This window comes from Saccostrea echinata, unplaced genomic scaffold, assembly GCF_033153115.1.
Source record: "Saccostrea echinata isolate AGI-Se365-2 ecotype Australia unplaced genomic scaffold, CSIRO_AGI_Sech_v1 ptg000033l, whole genome shotgun sequence".
Classification (NCBI taxonomy): domain Eukaryota; kingdom Metazoa; phylum Mollusca; class Bivalvia; order Ostreida; family Ostreidae; genus Saccostrea; species Saccostrea echinata.
The window spans coordinates 27,532,923-27,552,586 of NW_026889782.1; the positions used below are offsets into that span (position 1 = coordinate 27,532,923).

General features: G+C 34.5%; 2 long non-coding RNA genes across 2 annotated transcripts in view; one reads left to right on the top strand and one right to left on the bottom strand.

Annotated features, from left to right (window-relative positions):
• LOC133198813 (uncharacterized) overlaps nucleotides 1-19,664 on the top strand; it is an 801,505-nt gene that overhangs the window by 739,740 nt on the left and 42,101 nt on the right. The window lies entirely within an intron of this gene.
• Nucleotides 12,710-16,876, bottom strand: LOC133198812 (uncharacterized). Its single transcript, XR_009722597.1, has 3 exons — nucleotides 16,502-16,876; nucleotides 15,163-15,363; nucleotides 12,710-13,314 (listed from the first exon to the last, which is right to left on the bottom strand). It is a non-coding gene; the product is annotated as an uncharacterized LOC133198812 (long non-coding RNA).

The following is a 19,664-nucleotide window of genomic DNA, read 5'->3' on the forward strand; positions in this document are numbered from 1 at the left end:
TGAAATTAATTAAATACATAGTTATAATGAGCATGAGTGATTCTACCAAAATTGTGAAATTCATAGCCACAGGGTCAGGGGTTCTGGTGCTAGGGCGGGGCTATATAGATCATATAGTGAAAGTGCATTATTTCTTAGAAAATCTTCTTCTCTACTCCTGGGTATTATTTAAACAAATTAGATACATAGTTATGATCAGCAAGGGTGACTCTACCAAAATTGTGAAATTCATGGCCCCAGGGTCAGGGGTTCTGGTGTTAGGGGGGGGGGGGTATATAGATCATATAGTGAAAGTGCATTATTTCTTTCAAAATCTTCTTCTCTACTCCCGGGTATTATTAAAACAAATTAAATACATAGTTATGATAAGCAAGAGTGACTCTATCAAAATTGTGAAATTCGTGGCCCCAGGGTCAGGGGTTCTGGTGCTGGGGGGGGGGGGGCTATAAAGATCATACAGTGAAAGTGCATTATATCTTTCAAAATCATCTTCTTTACTCCAGGGTATTATTTAAACAGATTAAATACTTAGTTATGATAAGCAAGACTGACTCGACCAAAATTGTTAAATTCATAGCCCCAGGGTCATTGGTTCTGGTGCTGGGGGGGGGGGCTATATAGATCATATAGTGAAAGTGCATTATTTCTTTGAAAATCTTCTTCTCTACTCCTGGGTATTATTTAAACAAATGAAATACATATTTATGATAAGCAAGAGTGACTCTACCAAAATTGTGAATTTCATGGCCCCTGGGGTCAGGGGTTCTGATGTTAGGACGGGGCTCTATTTATTATATAGTGAAAATGCATTATTTTTTTGAAAATCATATTCTCTGCTTCTGGGTATCATTTAAACAAACAAAGTACAATGTTATGATAAGCAAGGACGCCTCCTTCAAAATTGTGAATTTTATGGCCCCAGGGACAGGGGTTCTGGTGCTAGGTTGGGGCTATATAGCTCCTATAGTGAAGGTGAATTATTTCTTTGAAAATCTTCTTCTCTGCCCCTGGGTACTATTTAAACAAACTAAGTACATTGTTATGATACACAAGGATACCTCTTCTAAAATTATGAATTTCATGGCCCCAGGGTCAAGGGTTCTGGTGAAAAGGGGGGGGGCCCTATTGATTATATAGTGAAAAAGCAAAATTTATTTGAAAATATTCTTTTCTGCTTCTGGTTAAAAAGCAGAGAAGCTAAGTATATAGTTATGATGAGCAAGAGTGCTTCTTCCAGAGTAGTGAATTGCATGACCCCTGGGTCAGATGTGCTGGTGTAAGGGTGGGGCTGTTGATAATATAGTAAAAATGCATTAATTCTATTAAATAATCCTGTCTGCTCCTTAATGTTAAGCAGATACATGTAAAGAAAGTGATTACTTATGAAGAGCAAACTTCTGGTCCCAGGGTGAGATGCTCTGGTGTTTCTTGGTGGTGAAGGGGGGGGGGGGCTCTATTGATAATATAGTGAATCTGTAGGAACAAGAAGTCTGTGAGCCAATGCTCACTAATAATACCCCCGCTCTGATGTGAATACACAAGTTCAGTTACGGACAAACACAGTGATATTCAGGAAATTGACATTGGATTAGTAAAAAATGAATCCCAACATATGGCATGTCTAAACAAACATTGTGTTAAGATTTCAAGCACCTGCGATAAGTAGTTGCTGAGAAAACTGCGACCAAAATTTGTTATGTATGGTACAGACAGATGCAGGGATAAACAGGAAGTTGACATCCGATTTGTATAAAAATGAATCCCACCATATGGCATGCCTAAACAAAGATTGTCCTAAAATTTCAAGCATCTGCGATGAGTAGTTGCTAAGAAAAATACGACCAAAATTTGTTATATATGATACCGACAGACACACGAACAAACAGGAAGTTGACATCGGATTTGTACAAAAATGATGAATCCGAACATATGGCATGCCTAAACAAAGAGTGTGTTAAAATGTCAAGCACTTGGGATGAGTAGTTGCTAAGAAAACTGCGACCAAAGTTTGTTATGTATGGTACAGTTAGATGCACGAATAAACAGGAAGTTGACAACAGATTAGTACAAAAATGAATCCCACCATATGGCATGCTTAAACAAAGAGTGTGTTAAAATTTCAAGCAACTGCAATGAGTAGTTGCTGAGAAAACTACGACCAAAATTTGTTATCTATGGTACGGACAGACGCACGGATAAACAGGAAGTTGACATCCGATTTGTACAAAAATGAATCCCACCATATGGCATGCCTAAACAAAGATTGTCCTAAAATTTCAAGCATCTGCGATGAGTAGTTGCTGAGAAAACTACGACCAAAATTTGTTATGTATGATACGGACAGACGCACGGAAAAACAGGAAGTTGACATCGAATTCGTACAAAAATGAATCCCACCATATGGCATGCCTAAACAAACATAGTGCTAAAATTTCAAGCATCTGCAATGAGTAGTTGCTGAGAAAACTGTGACCAAAATTTGTTACGGACAGACAGACAGACAGACAGACAGACACGCAAGGGTAAAACAGTATACCCCCCTCTCCTTCGGAGCGGGGGTATAAAAATGCATTATTTCTTTAAAAATCTTCTCTGCACTTGGGCATATCAGAGGCAAAAAGAGTAAAAGTTGTTATAAGGAAGGGTATTTTTACCAGATTTTTGAACATCTGGACCATTTGGTCAAGTGTTCTGGTCCTAGCCAGGGATCAATTTGCATTCTACTGAGAGGAGTTATTCCCCTTTGCCGTTTACTTTTGATAATTAATCACTGTAAATAATTTACTTGAAAGGTTAATAGAATAAGAGAATTATGAAGAATTTTTATTGTATAACACAAAAAGTATTTTCATAGTTTTAATGATCAGGTGGACTTGTAAGTAATAGATAAATGTTCATCAAAGACCAAGAGAGGCCAATGTAAAAGATTACAACAAGGAATTAAAATAGTATAGAAGCACTGATAGTTTGTTAATATGCTTATGGTAATAGTGATAAATGGGGAACAGATTAGAACCTAATCTATGAACTGTTAATGAATACTAGACTAATTATTTTGTTGATCCTGATCACCCTATTTTTCTTGCTTTTGGGCAACAAAACTTCACCTTTCATTTTAATACTCTATGGATCCTCTAAATTATTGTATTGTACTCAGGTGACCGTTAAGGCCCTTGGGTCTCTTGTTAGTTTTTCCAACAGAGAAAAAAATTAGCTTAAACACCCCTATAAACTGGTTGAGTCTAAACAAAGCATCGGGTGTGAATTAGCGGTGCTATTCCCAAGGACAAAGTTCAATATCTAAATAGGTCGTTGATGTCCCGTCCTCTAACACTCTTCTTTTGGGATAAAATGAGGTCAGACCCTGCCTGTGTTGTGTGTATGTAAAGACTGTGTTGTTCATTGCTCGGAAGCCGCGATTCGTCTCCCCTGCACTAGAATTATTAAGCAATACTTGTTTATATAAAGACAGCGGATGGCTAAAATTTCTTTTATTTAAACCTTTACAACTAAATTTACTAAATTTACTTTTTTTAATATCAGTGCTATTTTCTACGCAATAAGTTTGAGAACTGCAGAGAGCTACCATAGATGTGCCTATAAATTCTTCTTTAAACAAACCAGGTTCCCGTCGATCGAAAGCGGCGGCATCAGGCGGATCCGTTCTAGGAAACCATTTTCGCTTTTCTTGATTAAAGGCATTTTTCATTTCGGGTTCAACAATGTCCGTTAATTTTTCAGCTGATATTGCCAGGTACAAAGAATCGGTATCCATGGACATTAATTCAAAATTTTCACGATTACAATATTTATCTAAACAATCATAATAAAATTCGAGCATACGTAACTTGGCATACTGGAGAATGAAATACCCAATTTGTATTGGTAAGTCCAAGGTGATACGCGATTTTGCTAATTCAATTTCAAAATGATTACAAGTTTGGCTTTCCAGAAAGCCTGAAATGTCATCTCTTTGGCTTCATGAATGTCACAGAATAAACAGTGGAATGTTAATATTATTTTCTCAGCTATTACAGGCAGTAGTATCGCTTTTGAAAAAATGGGGGGTGGAGGACAAAAACAAAATCACCGATTTATCCGAACAATCTTTGACAAAGGGAAAAAGGGGCTATCCAAACTCAACATTTGGAAGGGAAGGAGGGATTACAACTTTTCCGACAAACATATTTTATATCATAATACATTCTCATGGGATGATTTGACGTACCATACTGCAACAAAAGGTGGAAGAGGGGTCAAGGGTGCGCCTTTTCAATGTTTGGGGAAAAAAGTGGAAGGGGACGGCCCTCCTGGTGCCTGTATTATGCCTGTTGTAAATATGCTTTATTCAATTTAAATATATTTTGTATAATGTCTGTAAAAAATTCTAACCACTGAGAAATATTCGTAAGAATTATCTAAAGTCATATATAGCGTTTATATATATATATATATATATATATATATATATATATATATATAGATAGATAGATATATATAGATATATAGATATATATATAAGTTTAGACTACCTAAATTAAAAAGATCTTTCTATTTGTTTTATTACTTTATATAAAAATAGGACTTTCCTGTAAATTACACAATTTAAATCAATCACGTTTCAAAGATATTAGAAATTTAAAACAAAAACCGATTTATTTACCGATTCAGATTTTAATTAACAGACACAGTTTAATTTTGTTTAATCAGTCGAATTATGGAAACATGGGGTTATTCAAGTTCAAAATCGGTGAAAAATTTAATTTCAACTTACATAACATATATCATGTTTAGCTACACCCAATCACGTATTTTTATTTTTTAGCTCAGATACGCCTTATATAGCTTTAACAATTATTCCGAAAGGAGATGGATAAAAACTTAGCGTTCCTTTTGACTTTAGTTCTTAGCCGCCAGCGCTCGCTTCGTGATCGGGAGGTCGTGAGTTCGAATCTCGGCCGCGACTGACCTAAGTCGATAAAAAATTGGTAGCAACTGTTCCTTCGCCATGCGCTCGGCACTTTGAAGTGAAAGTTGCGGGTCCTTCGGATGAGACCTTAAAAACCGAGGCCCCGTGTCACGGCACGCGTTGGCACGATAAAGATCCCTCACTGCTCAATGGCCCTGAGTGCCGAGTAAAGGTCAAAATTTGAAGCCCTTCACCGGTATATGGTGACGTCTCTATATGAGTGAAAAATTCTCGAATGGGACGTAAAACAACATACAATCAATCAATCAATCTTAGCCGCCTACTACGGCAGAAAAGAAGTTTTAAAGCGCCAACTTAAATTAATCTGATCCTGAATTAATTCCCATGACTTTCCTTATTTTCCTTAATCGTATCCTCTGAAGTGACTTGGCCATCGAGCCACTGGGATTTGATTGATTATCGAGCCACTTGGAATATCAAGGGGAAAATTGAGACACTCCTGTATCATGCTCTTCTGCTGCCCATCCAGATTCATGTTCTAACGCTACAGTGTATATTATGTATAATATAAGTACATGTACATGTATACGCTCCTGTGAAAAAATCATGCATAAAGGTAATAAAATTGAAACGTTACCATTTAAGGTTAAGTATTAACACACCGAAAAGAACCCCAATCTACCAACATCGATTTTATAGGCTGTTTCATGAGAAACACATATAAAATTTATAATATTGGCTTTATTTGAAGAATACGAGGAGTGATGTTTTTTTACGTTTTCTCATTGACAAGAAACGCAAATTAGCCAACTCTCTATCTTAATCCGTATAGGACCTATAGGCGAAAAACCGACCCCCTACCCCTCAAGCCAGGTAGAATTGCATAAAGAAAATGATAACAGTTGCTTTGTTTATTAATTCTTAAAATCTGGGCCAGGTAAAGAAAACTGTATCTTTTCCTAATACTTTTCTACAGGGGTAAATTAAAAAAAAAAGAATAAAGTGCACACATCCGAGAAAATACTCATAATGATTCTTTATGATCTTTATTCCAATGCCTATATATACGGTATTAATTATCGATTGACTAAAGTGCACATAAAAGTGAAGTCTTTGCCATTATTTATATGCATTTAATGTGAGTTGTTATTTAAATGTTTTTACTGTTTTCTTTCGTCAGTAAATCTTGGATCCACGCCTTGGTTTATATATTCAATATGCCATGTTTTGTGTATTTTGATCCCCGCGCGCTGACCATCGTTTTACGAAATGGCCTAGATACAATGTTTATGTATATAAACCATTAATGAAGACCCACCACCACCCAAGTGATCCTACCTCTATTACTCTTAATGAACACTGGTGTGGTTTTACTTTAAGATGGACCATTTTGTTTAATAATAATAAGACAGGCTTTGGTCAATTTTGTTTACATCTCTATATTTAGAAATCGTGTCATCGTCAGTCCCTTTGCCAGACCACCAGCTTATCAATGGCAGCTTACACTAGGACTTTACTTCCGGTGATTCAAACTTAATGTGTCATCTCCCTCCCGAGGGAGATGACAATTATCAAGTTCTGTTAAATTTCTAAAACGTTTTTTAGATGCAAAATAACTAGCTTTTTCTTTTGACGCACAATAAGTAATATCTACATGTTTTTCCTTATTAATAATCATTGAGCCATATGCACTTTTTCCAATAAGTTTCATTGTTTCTGCAAAAATTTCAAAAGCTGCGTCAGTGTCTCCGCGGCGCCGCGCATTACTTAATCCTCTGTGAAATCTTTAAAGCATGCATTGGAGAAAATTCAATTACTTGATAGATCCGCGAAACAATTAATCCATGATCTAGGTACCATTTCAAAAGGGGGGTAGCTAGTAAAATTTTGCGCTCGCGCATACCCCCTATTAACAAACGACGTGGGTTTTGCGTTACATTTAAACGTTTTCCAGTTTCTTGCATGTAGCTACCGAGTGTTTCAAAGGGAATCTGTGAATTAGAAAATATAGGAGACATTTCGGAAAATTTCTCGGACAGATGATCGGGAACGTGCAGATCTACTTCAATTGCACCAAAAAATTTTTCCTTGCGAATCGCAGATATTATCTCTGATTTTGTTAAAGTTGACCGATGTTCTAACGGTCGCTGACAACGTTTTTTCTCAATAAAATCTTTAAATTCAGACGAGGTATTTAACAAGTTTTCATATTCACACTCCCAAAATATTTCAATGTCATATCCTTGTCTCCTTATATACTCTACCCGTTCCTGATCGCGTTTTTGATATTTCTTTCTCTCTTTTAACCATTTTGGATCCGTGGTGTTTCTCGTAAGAGCACAATCGTGATGATGAAAATAACAGCCATTAAATTCGTAAACTTTTTTTATCGTTAGAAGAAAACCCGTCTACTAAATAAGGTCCTATTCGAAACTCTTTACCCTTATTGAAATAATGATGTATATCAACCCTCTTGTCATATCTTAACCATTCTAAATAATAAAAAGCTTTCAAATAGCGATCGCGTTTAACACAACGAAACCCGTTCTCTTCTTTTCTTACTGTAAACGGACCGCTCGGCATATTTTGTTTGAGAGCCCATAAGTAGACACGTTTGCGTCATATCCAACAATTTTTTTACACGTCTTATTTTTGTTTAGACGAATGAAAGTTTTGTCGCGCTCGTGATATCTATTGAAAATAATAGCAGGCCCACCACACATTCCTTTCCGGAACACTTCATATAGATCTTTATTTTTCTTATCAAAGCATGCAAAGTGGGCATTGCCACTAGTTGACCGAAATACTAATTCCCTGGCGCCCCCTGGGACACTGATGCATGTAAAAATAAAGCATTTTAGAAACCGCTTGACAAAAAGGAAGAACATCCAAATTATTGTAATATTTTAAGTAATCTGTCATGTTACGCATGCCTTGGTCTTGCCAAATTTTAAGAAGATGTTGATAATTTTCCTGCCCATTACGAGGTTTTTCTTTTAAACTCATCATTTTAAGAGCTGTGGAAATCGGATTTTTTTCCTATTTCAGTTAATTGTTTATAACGAGAATGTTCCCCGTCGAGCACATTACAATTTTTAAGCGAGGAAAAAAATGCCTCATGGGGCGGGAGTTACGTATGCTCGAGTTTTTCATATGTGGAACAAAATTCATATGAAAAAAATGATTTATGCAGTTCAATTTCATAGGATTTTATAAATTTATCATACGAAAATCCTGGAGCCACAAAATTACTTATGTCTAAAAATTTAAAACTGACCATTACTGATGCACATGTATTGATTAGATTTCTTTACAACAAAATGTTTCTTTGCGTTTGCGAGATGTAAACATTCGGCGAGTTTTGATTTAATCATATTTAGATCATACTTTGAACTGTTACAACCTTACACGGGAATTTCGTTTACATAGGTTTCAAGTTTTTCCTGAATGCGTTTGATGTCCTTTAAAAGAGGAGTGTTGATCGCTCTTTGTCATATTCGTGGTCATCGTCGTCATCGTCCGCTTCGTTTAATATTTCTTCTGATAATTCTTGTAGTCTTTTTTTCTCTAATGAGAGCTTTTTAAAAACATCTGAAAATCTTGCTTTCATATATTTTTGGGCAGTATTTTGGATTTCGGAAGCTCTATTAACAAACTTATTTAGCAAATTTTCTACGTTAGCATCAATTTAAAACACGGGTTCGAGATGGTTTGGTACATTTGAGCACATTGAAAAGGACACCGGCTGATGTTCATGGGGGGTTCAAGTTAACATTTGAGTATTAGAGGGAAGTTCATCAGTAAGCAATAACGATTCGAAATCATAAGTGATAAAATACGGATAAAAGCGTAAATCGTCTTGTACCTGTATGTCTAAATATTCAAGTTCTTCAAAAATGTGTTGAGGCTGCGCATAATAACCGCCGGGATAAATGTACCTTGCAGCCTCTCTGCAGCGTTTCTCATGGCGCATAACCCGAACTTGTGTTGGAAAAAGAGTTTTACAATTGCGACATTCATATTTTTTTGAATAGACATTATTTGGGTTATATAACTTAAATGATCTTGATATAAATTTAGATTCATAGTTTCGTTATGATTACCCCTGGACCTATAAATATTGACACGAGAATCATCCTCAAATAATAGGAAAATGTTAACATTGATATCAAACGTATTTTCAAAACGAGGAATTTCGTTTAGACAGAGCCCCTTGAATTTTGTTCTTTTAGAAAGTCGTTCTCCGAAATACTCTCGAAATAATCTTATCGTGAGCCTTTCTAGACCGCGTCTATTTTGGGATTTGTGATAGGCGAGACAGCGAAAAGCACATAAATTATCCTCTAATAAGGCCCCGTCGTTACTTTTAGTGTCCAGAGCGATTATTGATTTTTTTCTTTTTAATGTAGGAGGGGAGTTTTCTCGCGGCTCCTAAAATATAATTTGTTCTCGTCACTACCCATCTTATATTGGTAATGACATAAACGCTCCATTTTGAATTTGGACGCGATTTTAAGGCTGTTTGTAACAAATCTTTATTTTTTAAGTGTAAAACAAGAGAGTCAATGTCATTTTTTTTATCGAAATTTGAAAAGGTTCTTCTAAGCTACTTTCATTTCCAGAGGCATAAAAAGTATCGAAGTTCGCCTTCGTTATTTCGTAAGACAATTCCGAAAGAAAAATTCAGTTTAAATGCTTGAGTTCGCTTTGATAAATTGTGAGCAATAGGTTTTCAATTTCCTCATAGCTTAAATTAAAATTCTGTAATGCAAAATTATACTCTTTTTGGATTATGCCTTCTTGGTGTTTCCTATTGAGTAATTTATTACATTTTTTCAAAAGTTTTTCTAAAGCAGGGTCGTAGTCCAAGTCTTCATCTGTAGGACCAGAGTCCTCGTGTGATGCAGAAGAGGGTCCGGGGTCAGAGGAGGTAGAGGGAGCATTATTTACTAAATGAGAAGAATCGTGAGATGAAGAGGTTGAAGGGAGATTATCTAAAAATGGAAATTCTGTGTGGCGAGACAGATGAAGGTCCGGGGTTAGAGGGGGGATTACTTAAGGGAGTATGGTACTGACAAGTCCTAATTTCAGAGTAATTAAAACTCTAAAACATCCACATAAAATGAAAGAAGTACCTTTATATATTTCATAAAATATTATAAGAAAAGGTTCTAGTGAGTGAATCAAAAATTATGACGCACTCAAATAAGGGGGGTAACTCTGTATGATAAAGTGATATTTTTATAACCAATTTTTAAAAAATTGAGAACAACAATAAAAACGATATAAAAATTTTTTTTTTGAAAAAAATGTCATCTACAGTATTGAAATTTTAATTTCAAAACAAAATAGTGCAAGAAAAAAACCAAAAAGACAAATTAATTTTGATTCATTTATATCATGACAATTTATTGGGAAAATGGGTTCATGTACATGTACAACGTATTTTTTAATAATGAAAGAATAATTAAAAGTTTGATATCTTATGCTATATTTATAGTGATTTGCTTGCTTTACAAATTGCTAATAAAAAATTATAATGTTAGTGTGTAGTTTTGGAGTAATGTGCTCCCGAATTTCCTGACCCGAATTTCCTCTGCTCAAAAAGCTGTTATAAAACGTTAAAATAATGAGATTGCAATTTATTTACTTGCTTATAGTTTCTAACTCTCCTGATTTTGTCGTTTTAAACTCAAATTTTTATTATAGTTATTATTTTTCTCTTGTGACACGGCGGGCAATGCTTTTCACCAGATTTTTGCCGAACAATCCGAAAATCTTCCGATTTCCCGGTTTGGTTTTGTACATTATCGTGTACACGTCACTTCCAGTTTGCAACTCGTATACAAAATGCCGAATCGGAATCAAAGTTGAAAGTAGACTTGGAGGAGGTGTTTACAATTATCTATGAATTGTTTTGAACAAAAACAAAAATAGAATTTGAAACTCCGGCTTATAATTTCTAACGTTTTAGTGGAACGGATGAAATAAAGTGAATTGACGAAGACAGAATGCTCGAGGCTTATTGTACATTCGTTCTATGTCTCCATGTTTAATTTTAATTAATAATAAATCTTTGTCTTGAATGAATATTTTCCATCTTCAGCAATATTGAAAGATTAGATATGATTCAGTAACTATTAACTAACCAGCTATTAAACCCAGGTCCGTAGAATGCGGGGGGGGGGGGGGGGGGGCGGGTCTGAGTAAAGTATATTGTTGTAGTAAATTTTCCCTTAGATGCTAGTCTCCAATGTCGAGCACTAGCAAATTCCAGGATTTGGATAGTGAAATTAGGTGTTTTTTTTTTTTTTATATTTGCTTGTCAGATTTTTGAGAAATATTGCCCCCTTTTTTTGGTCTTTTTTTCCTTTATCAGATTTTTTTGGGAAGTTGCCCCCCCCCCTTTTTTTGAAACTGTTGCTACAAGTCTGACTAAACCATCATACATGCTGTTGAAGCTAGGGAAAATAGTGACACCACCACAATATACTACACTGTACTTTGCTATGCATGTGTACAATATGGTGTAGAGTAACAGCAATATTTAACAAAATCAGATAAAATTTTAAGAGCTAGAACCACGAAGTACAAAAATAGTCCTTCACTAAAATAGATGAACTTATGTTTTATAATTTGAAGGGTTTTAAACTATTTATCTTAAATATCTTTTTCTAGTTTTCTTTTTATGGTTAAAATAACCTTTGTTTCTCTAATAATAAGTATCATAAGTTTACAAGTCAAGCAGTAGGCTTGTAGCATTGGTTTCAAAAGTGGGGGGGGGGCACCTTCCCCCCAAAAAATCTGTCAAGCAAAAAAAAAAAAAAAAAACTAAACTCACCAAAAATAGGGGGAGGGGCAACTTCCCAAAATAATCTGATGGGCAAAAAAAAAAAAGAAACCAAACTAATTAAATGTCCATTTCGTGGAAATTGACAGTGCTTGACCTTGTAGCAACGTGGGGGGGGGGGGGGGGCAATCACCAATCACTATAGCAAACTACTATACTCGGGAAAAGTAGGTCCCCCCAGCATTCTACGGGCTTGAGCAGCTTTGTAATACTGCACCTGACATAACTCTCGCACACTGACAGGAGCTTATAAATGAAGATAAAAACTTACAGTACATGACGTGAGGCAGCTTATTACCTCCTCAATGTAACCATATGCATGAGGGACGGGAGATTATTAATACAAGAAAGTTGTAGGAGATTATACATTCATGACATTGGGTCAGATTATGACACAGATTTGAGTCATAAGCAATTTTTGTGTCAAGTATCAACTACCAATTAGCCTCCATATGAGAGTAATAGACCAGGAACAAATAACACACCTTTTCTGCCAGAAGCCTTGAACTTGCTGGAATGACCTTGAGTCAAGGTCAGTTACTCAATACATACATGTAACCTTAGGTTATATGCAATATTTATGATCAGTATGAGCATCTCATGTTCTCCATACAAAATACAGGAATTCAATGTTTTTCTTAAAATGACATTTAACTTGATCAAAGGATCTTGAGTCAAGGTCATGGCACGCATTTGGGTCATTAGCAGTCCTTGTGTGCCATTTTCATCATTTTTCCAATGGAAAACCTTGTTAAAAATAAGGAAGATGAATTTCCCAGGTTCTACTCTTTTTTTTAACATGCAGTGTATTTAGCATCCGTTCATACAATGATAAGGTAATGAAATAATTTTTATAATGAAATGTATTTAATATTGCAAAATTCATGAGAATCAAAAAATATTAACATATTGAAAACTTATTTGCTCTATCTACAATTAAAAAAAAAAGAAAAATAATTTGTAATTTGACCAAATTTGAATTAATGAAAACTTATTACATTTAGTACCAAACACTGACATTGTATCTAAAAATGATGCTACAGACATGGCAAATTCTGATAACACCAATAATGTATCCACAACTGATGTCATGGACATTTCAAACAGACTGAAGATATATGACTCTTTTCATATAAAACTCTGGGGTCTTTCAACTGAAAAAGTCTGCATTCTGAGATAGAATCCACTTTACTTTTTATAACGAGTCACACACAGTTTTCAATTCACATCTTCCATCAATAACTCCATATCGAATTTGTTGGCAATGCCAGTTTTAAACTGCATTCGATAATACTGGGAATCATAGGAAATGATAGTGTATCCAGTGACTACACTTTTCTTGTCGTTACTCAAAACCTTAGTCTAATTCTGATTGTTACAAGAGAAACTTCTATGTTCACTTGTTATTGTACACCTTCATTCCATTTATTTTTAGACCTGGAATTTTGTCTGCCTGTTTATTGATTGTTCTTTGTGGAAAAAGTTTAAAACTTTTCTCGTCTCATTGCTGATATGATCATGATGTTCCAATTCTCTGTAAGAAACAATAATCTTGTTTTAGTTATTAGTTCAGGTGATAAAATAATTTTCATTTTAATAACAATCAAATGATCTTGTCCACCTTATCTAGTCAATACAGGCCTACAGAATGGTTGTGTGTGTTGGGGGGGGGGGGGAGGGTCTGTCCTCCTAACTTTTTTCTGAGAATAGTATTTGGCTATAGAGTAAATTTTCATTAAGATGTCAGTTGCACCCCCCCCCTTTTTTTTTTTTTACTAGAGGTCTGCATCAATAAACTTGTTACATGCATATGGGCAGTTAGTGATTTCACATACTTAAACCTGTTGGCTTTATTTCAAACATGAAATGTTTAATAAGTTAATAACTATGAAACATACAAGTTGTATGTCCCTATGATACTATAAATAAACAATAATTAAGTATGTTTGTATTTATGTATAAATCATAATATTTAATGTCAAACCTAATATACCAGTTAGTATTTATCAAACAATTACAATTCTTGCATATGGTTAGTGATGGGAAATTGGGATTTTTTTCATAATTGATTATTGGAATAATGGAATGCACTATAATCAAAAAAAAAATTGATTAATTTCAAATATTATATTTCTTCAATTTCAAAAGTAGAATAAATTGTTTAGAAATTCTGGAGTGATTTCCAAAATACATTTTTGAAATAGTTTGTATCATTGGATTCATTTATTAGATTATTATTTAGGATTTAGTTAAATTCAAAGAAGAATGAATAAAAAATTAAAGGAATAATTTGCTTTTAACTAATATTTTGAGTAATCGATTATCTATAATCGGGGACCATTTCGATTAGATAATTGATTTAATCGATTAATCATTACATCACTACATATGGTACTTTCAACTTTATCTAAAACTTGTCATGGGTATCAACTATGATATACATGTATTTGTCTAAAAGTGACACATAGGTCTAATTGACTGATTACATATATTTTTATGTTTTTCTTCATACTGATATATATCACTACATGTATAAAATACAATTTACTTGCTTACTAATGTGAAATCTAGCCAATTATCAAAGAAAATAATTTAGTAAGTAAAGCCAAGAAAAATGATTGGTTAAACCTGCTTTGTTTCCACTTTTATCATGTTCATGCTTGAAAAATTTAGAGTTCCGGTAGGTACTGGTCGGCATATTTTTAATTTTTTTTTTTGCGTGGACTTTTTTAAATAAAGCAACCAAGTAACACTGATGTCCAGTCTAGGCGAAAGTTTTTTGGACCACACAGGACATTGGGTCCTGTGTAATCAATGAACACACAGGACCGAATCAATTTTTGTTGGACCAAAAAACCTGATGTAAAAAAGTGAAACACGTGAAAATGCAGAGTAGTAAGCCTAACACCTTTTCTTTTACAAGGGATTGCTCCCGCATAGTACTGTAGATGGTCCATATGGTTTTAATCACCTTCATTTACGTATTTGGATTTGTGAGAAATTTTTTACTTATAACAAACATTTACATGACTCCCCATCAAAATAATAATGCTCAAAACTGGACATAGACACATCGGACATTCTGGTCCGGTGTAAAAAATGACGCATCGGACCAGAGGCACTGCACATCGGTCAGGTCTGACGGTCCGATGTCTTTTGCATAGACTGGAAGTCAAAGAAATAGTGTTTTATTTATGGTGAAATTTTTTTTATACATGCTATCATTGGGGAATTTAAAATGAATATTCATATTTTTATTGAAAAAACATTTTAAAAAAATTAGGGTCAGCTACAAAAAAGGGTGGGTTCACTGGGTTGTGAAAGTGGAAACAATTTTGCCTAACAACAACACAGCCTAACATTTTGACAAATGTAAATGTACCTTAATGATAGCTGATGATCCATAAGTTAGGATATCCACAGCATGAAAGAGCTGCTGAAATGGCATGGACATTTTAGAGCATCTGTCATATCACCCCCAGTTCCATAACACTCCTTCCAAGTTTCCAGATAGCAGATATTAAGGGTTCCAGATCCTGTTCCATCTCAACTTCATGTTCAATGTCCACAATATTAGGGATACCTATTCAAATAATATACATGTACTACTAAATCTATATAGCTGAGATTTCTTCCCTATCACTGCATGTATGTAAATGTAGATGCAGTATATACAAAACGAGTGTTTTATTTTATTTTCATATTGTGTGGTCTACATGATTATGATTGAGTTTCACATACTCTATAATATGTATTGATGCTTTTAGCTTTCATGAACTCAGAAGAAAATTCAATTAAAAAAAATGATTATAGTCAAAATTGCAATTCAGACACTCCACCATCAACATAACTTGGAAATTAATAAGGAAAGAAATAATCTTAATAAAAAGAAAAGCCCTGTTTTAGGCCAAAGAATTTAGTGGTAAGTATTATTTTGTGTTGTAGTGTAGTGAATTTTTTATCTAGTATGTTTTGGAAGAAAATATTGCCTAAACAGTGTCCAACACCTTGCATCTGGTTACCTTCAAATTTCATTGAGTTATAACTGTGTCTCATATGACTTGACATTTATAATAAATTATTGTTTCTTTTAATATATTTTCTATGTTTGCTAAATTTAAAAGCATCAATACATACATGTAGACATGATAGAGTACATGAAACTCGAAACGTTTTTCCAAAATCAAGCGCACCTGAATAACATCAATAAATTTTTGAATTTTTATTGATTCACCAACATTCCAGAATGCAATCATGTCACACAATATAAAAATAAATTACAAAACAGAATTGTATATAAATCGTGTAATTTACCCCCTCATGTGTGCACTGGTAACCAGTGGTATTGTTTTTATTATAATATAGTGTAGTGCTCTTTATCCCTTTTTCGAATCTATATTGTAAACAACAACTAAGGAAGAATATAACAATTTTTAATCACAAAATCTCTGCTTTTTTTTTGAAAAAAACTTTAACATGAATCGTCACTAATTTATAATGTTGTGAGTTCACTCATTGCCCCCAATTCGAAAAAAGTACCCAGTTCACTCGTATATATATATATATATATATATATATATATATATATATATATATATATATATATATATATATATATATCTCTTATCTTATCTAATACCGGTATTTTGCTGAGCCACAATCACTTTTACTGAATTTCTGAGGTAATGTTAGTTAAATGGTGTCAAATACTAGAGACAAACCTGGGCAGATCGTTTTTGCTAGGCTAGAGTTGTCATGCGTTTGTGATTCGAATGATGGGTTTAATCTTTGCACAGTAATTTTCAGTCAGACGCAGCTCACCATCGCCTTTTTTGAGTCAACGAAGCCTTGCTGTGCCACTGAATAGATTTGGTTGACGAAAATCCTCGTTTTCTCCGCATTTCATTCTTTTCGAAACATCCGCTTTGTTTACATTACCGAAAAGTAAGATAAGTCGTAAAATTACCTCGACTTGTTGTTAGTTTGAATCCAATGAAATTTTAGTCACATTTTATATGATTTTATATCAAGTATATCTTTAAAATAAGTTGCATTGTAAATTTTATTTCCAACTCTACTAAAGAGATGAACGACATACGATTCATTTACGTCATTCGGAGTTGCGCGGTGGATTCAAAATCGTCACTACCATACGTCCTTAATCTATGACTATGTAATTTAGGGGCTTTACGAGTTGTGCCGGCTGGTTCTTCTAGGAGAGAAAAAAAATTGAACATTACAAAAAAAAATGTATTTAAAAAAAAAAACACTATCAGATACCTGTTTTCTGATAATATACGTAATGATGGGGGAAAAAAAATCAGCTTACATTCTTACTTTGTTCTAAGGGTTTTGCCTTCTTTCCTTTTCCCTTTCCCTTTTCCTCTGTTTCATTGGAGGGCTAAAAACAATTTTATAATGAAAATAACTGATCACCGTTCTCTGACTCGCTTTCTGCATCTTGGCGACCCTTACTGGTCCCAGTTTCTGAGCTCTAATTAATGAAACATATAATCAAGTATTAAACAGAAGGGAAAGAATAGAAATAAGAATTTTTTCTTTCTTCTTTTGCGTTTATGCGTATCGTAGTTGGTTCCATTTTTTTTTTAAGAAATGTACGTACATGTTCACCGTTCTCCGTTTCGTTTGCTGCTCTCTGGTGACCTCAGTGGTCCCAGGTTCTGAGCTCTAATTAATAAAACATATAATCAAGTATTAAACAGAAGGGAGGGGAAAAAAAAAGGAAATTAGGTTATTATTATTTTTTTTATATGTTTATTCGCACCGTGGAAGGAGCTATATTCTTTAATCTCCATTGCTAAACAAAACTATTTGAAATTGATCGTAAGAGATAAATTATACAAAAGAATATTAATTAACTTTATGCGTTTTAGTTTATTCTTTAAGATATATTAAACTACACTAGTATGAAGGTCCTTACAGTTTGTTTCTCTTTGGCTTTCGCCAGCCGCCTTGCTCTCTATAAAGGAAAACAATTATTTACTTTCGCTGTGATTTCTTATGTTGTTCTATAGGGATGTTTTTTTCCTTTTTTTAAATCTTATTTGTTACCTTTGAATTTTTCCTATTAATAAAGTAATATGATCTTACCTTCTGCTCTCGTTCAATATACGCCTTTTCCAGGCGTTCTATATCCTTCATAACGTGCTCAGGATAATTCACATCAAAATCATCCCATTCGTGTTCCATGGTGATGACTGATGACCTTACAATTTTAAATGCATTTATAAGGGGTTTACATATACTTTTGACCATCGCATCCTGTTCTAATGTTATTTTGTCGCCCGCGTGGCGCAGTGGTTAGAGCGTCTGCTCTAGAGTCGCGAAGTAAGGAGTTGATCCTTACGTCGCGGGTTCGAATCCCACTGTGGGACGTGGAGACCGGTCCTTCGGATGAGACCGTATAAACCGAGGTCCCGTGTCGCAGTAGGTGCTGGCACGAAAAAGATCCCTCACTGCTCAGTGGCCGTAAGTGCCGAGTATAGGACAAAATTTGCAGCTCTCCACCGGCAAGTGGTGGCGTCTCCATATGAGTGAAAAATTCTCGAGAGGGACTTTAAACAACATACAAAAAAACTAATGTTATTTTTATGACCATACGATGTCGTGATGTGAAGAACCTAGGGAATATTTTCGAGATGACCGTTGATCATAATTGGTATTTTAGAGACTCTATTAGCTCTGACAGAACTGTTTTAAACAATGACAGAACTGTCTTAAACAAGTTTAAGATGAGATTTGTGTTGAGTGGTGTTTATTCCTTTATTTAGTATTATTAGGTCACCTTGGACTTATTTTATTTGCTCGTTAAACTACTTTTTTGTTAGGTCATGCTGAGCGTGTAAGACTCTTGTTGGTACACTTTGAGCGTGACCATGACTAGTAGTAGAGTGCGACTTAAATCTTCTCTCGTCTACATTCCGGCGCGCAGGTATAGCGTGACTTCCTTTACAGTCTCCGTTCGAAAACTCGTTCCCAGGTTGGTGTTTTCTTTTATGTAAAACCTCATTAATTAAGACTGCATATAGTGATGCAGAGTAGTAAGCTGTGGTGTATAGTGAAAGTAAAAACGAGGTGTATAGAGAAAATCAGGTGTATAGGGTTATATGGTGAATAGCTACCTGAGGTTTATGGTGAAAGTGAAAATGAGGTGTATAAATGAGGTGTATAGTGGAAATGGGGTCTATATATATGTTACATGAATTACTACTAGTACCTGACTCCGAAGGTGAAGGTACCGGGTTCGATTCTCAACAGTATTACATTTTTTTCTTTATCTGTGAAAATAAGCTTGTTAAAATTTTCCAAGTTCTTTCCTCAGTAGAGGTACGGGAAGGAGAATATGAACATAACAAATTCTGTTTTCAATGTAATTTGCAACTCTCCATTCCTGAAAAAATAATGGAGCGCTCAAACGAAAGTGACGTCACAGGTGGATTTTGCTTCATTACCTATACATGTAATCCCAAGAAAGTAACATGGAAAACAGAACTATCAAAAACAAAAATTTCAGTTCAGGAATAACATTTGGAGGCGTTACATAAAACATATCTTTCTAAACGTTAAAAAATAATTAAAAACGTTTATGTATGAACTATTTGCAGTCTGCTGCTATCTATTAATAGCATTACTCTGCAGTCTGACCTGCTCCCTAATATTGTTATACAGTTGTATAATTCTTAAACAATGTTTTTATAGTTTATAATTAGTTTTGGTAGGCATTAAATAAGTAAAACGATCTAACTTCTTAGATAAAATATATTCCTAGCTTTAGACAAAAGTTGCATTGATAATAGAGTGTCCCAAACCACAGAGAGATTTCCAGGAAATGAATCAGATGGGAGCTCAGTGATTGAAAGAGAA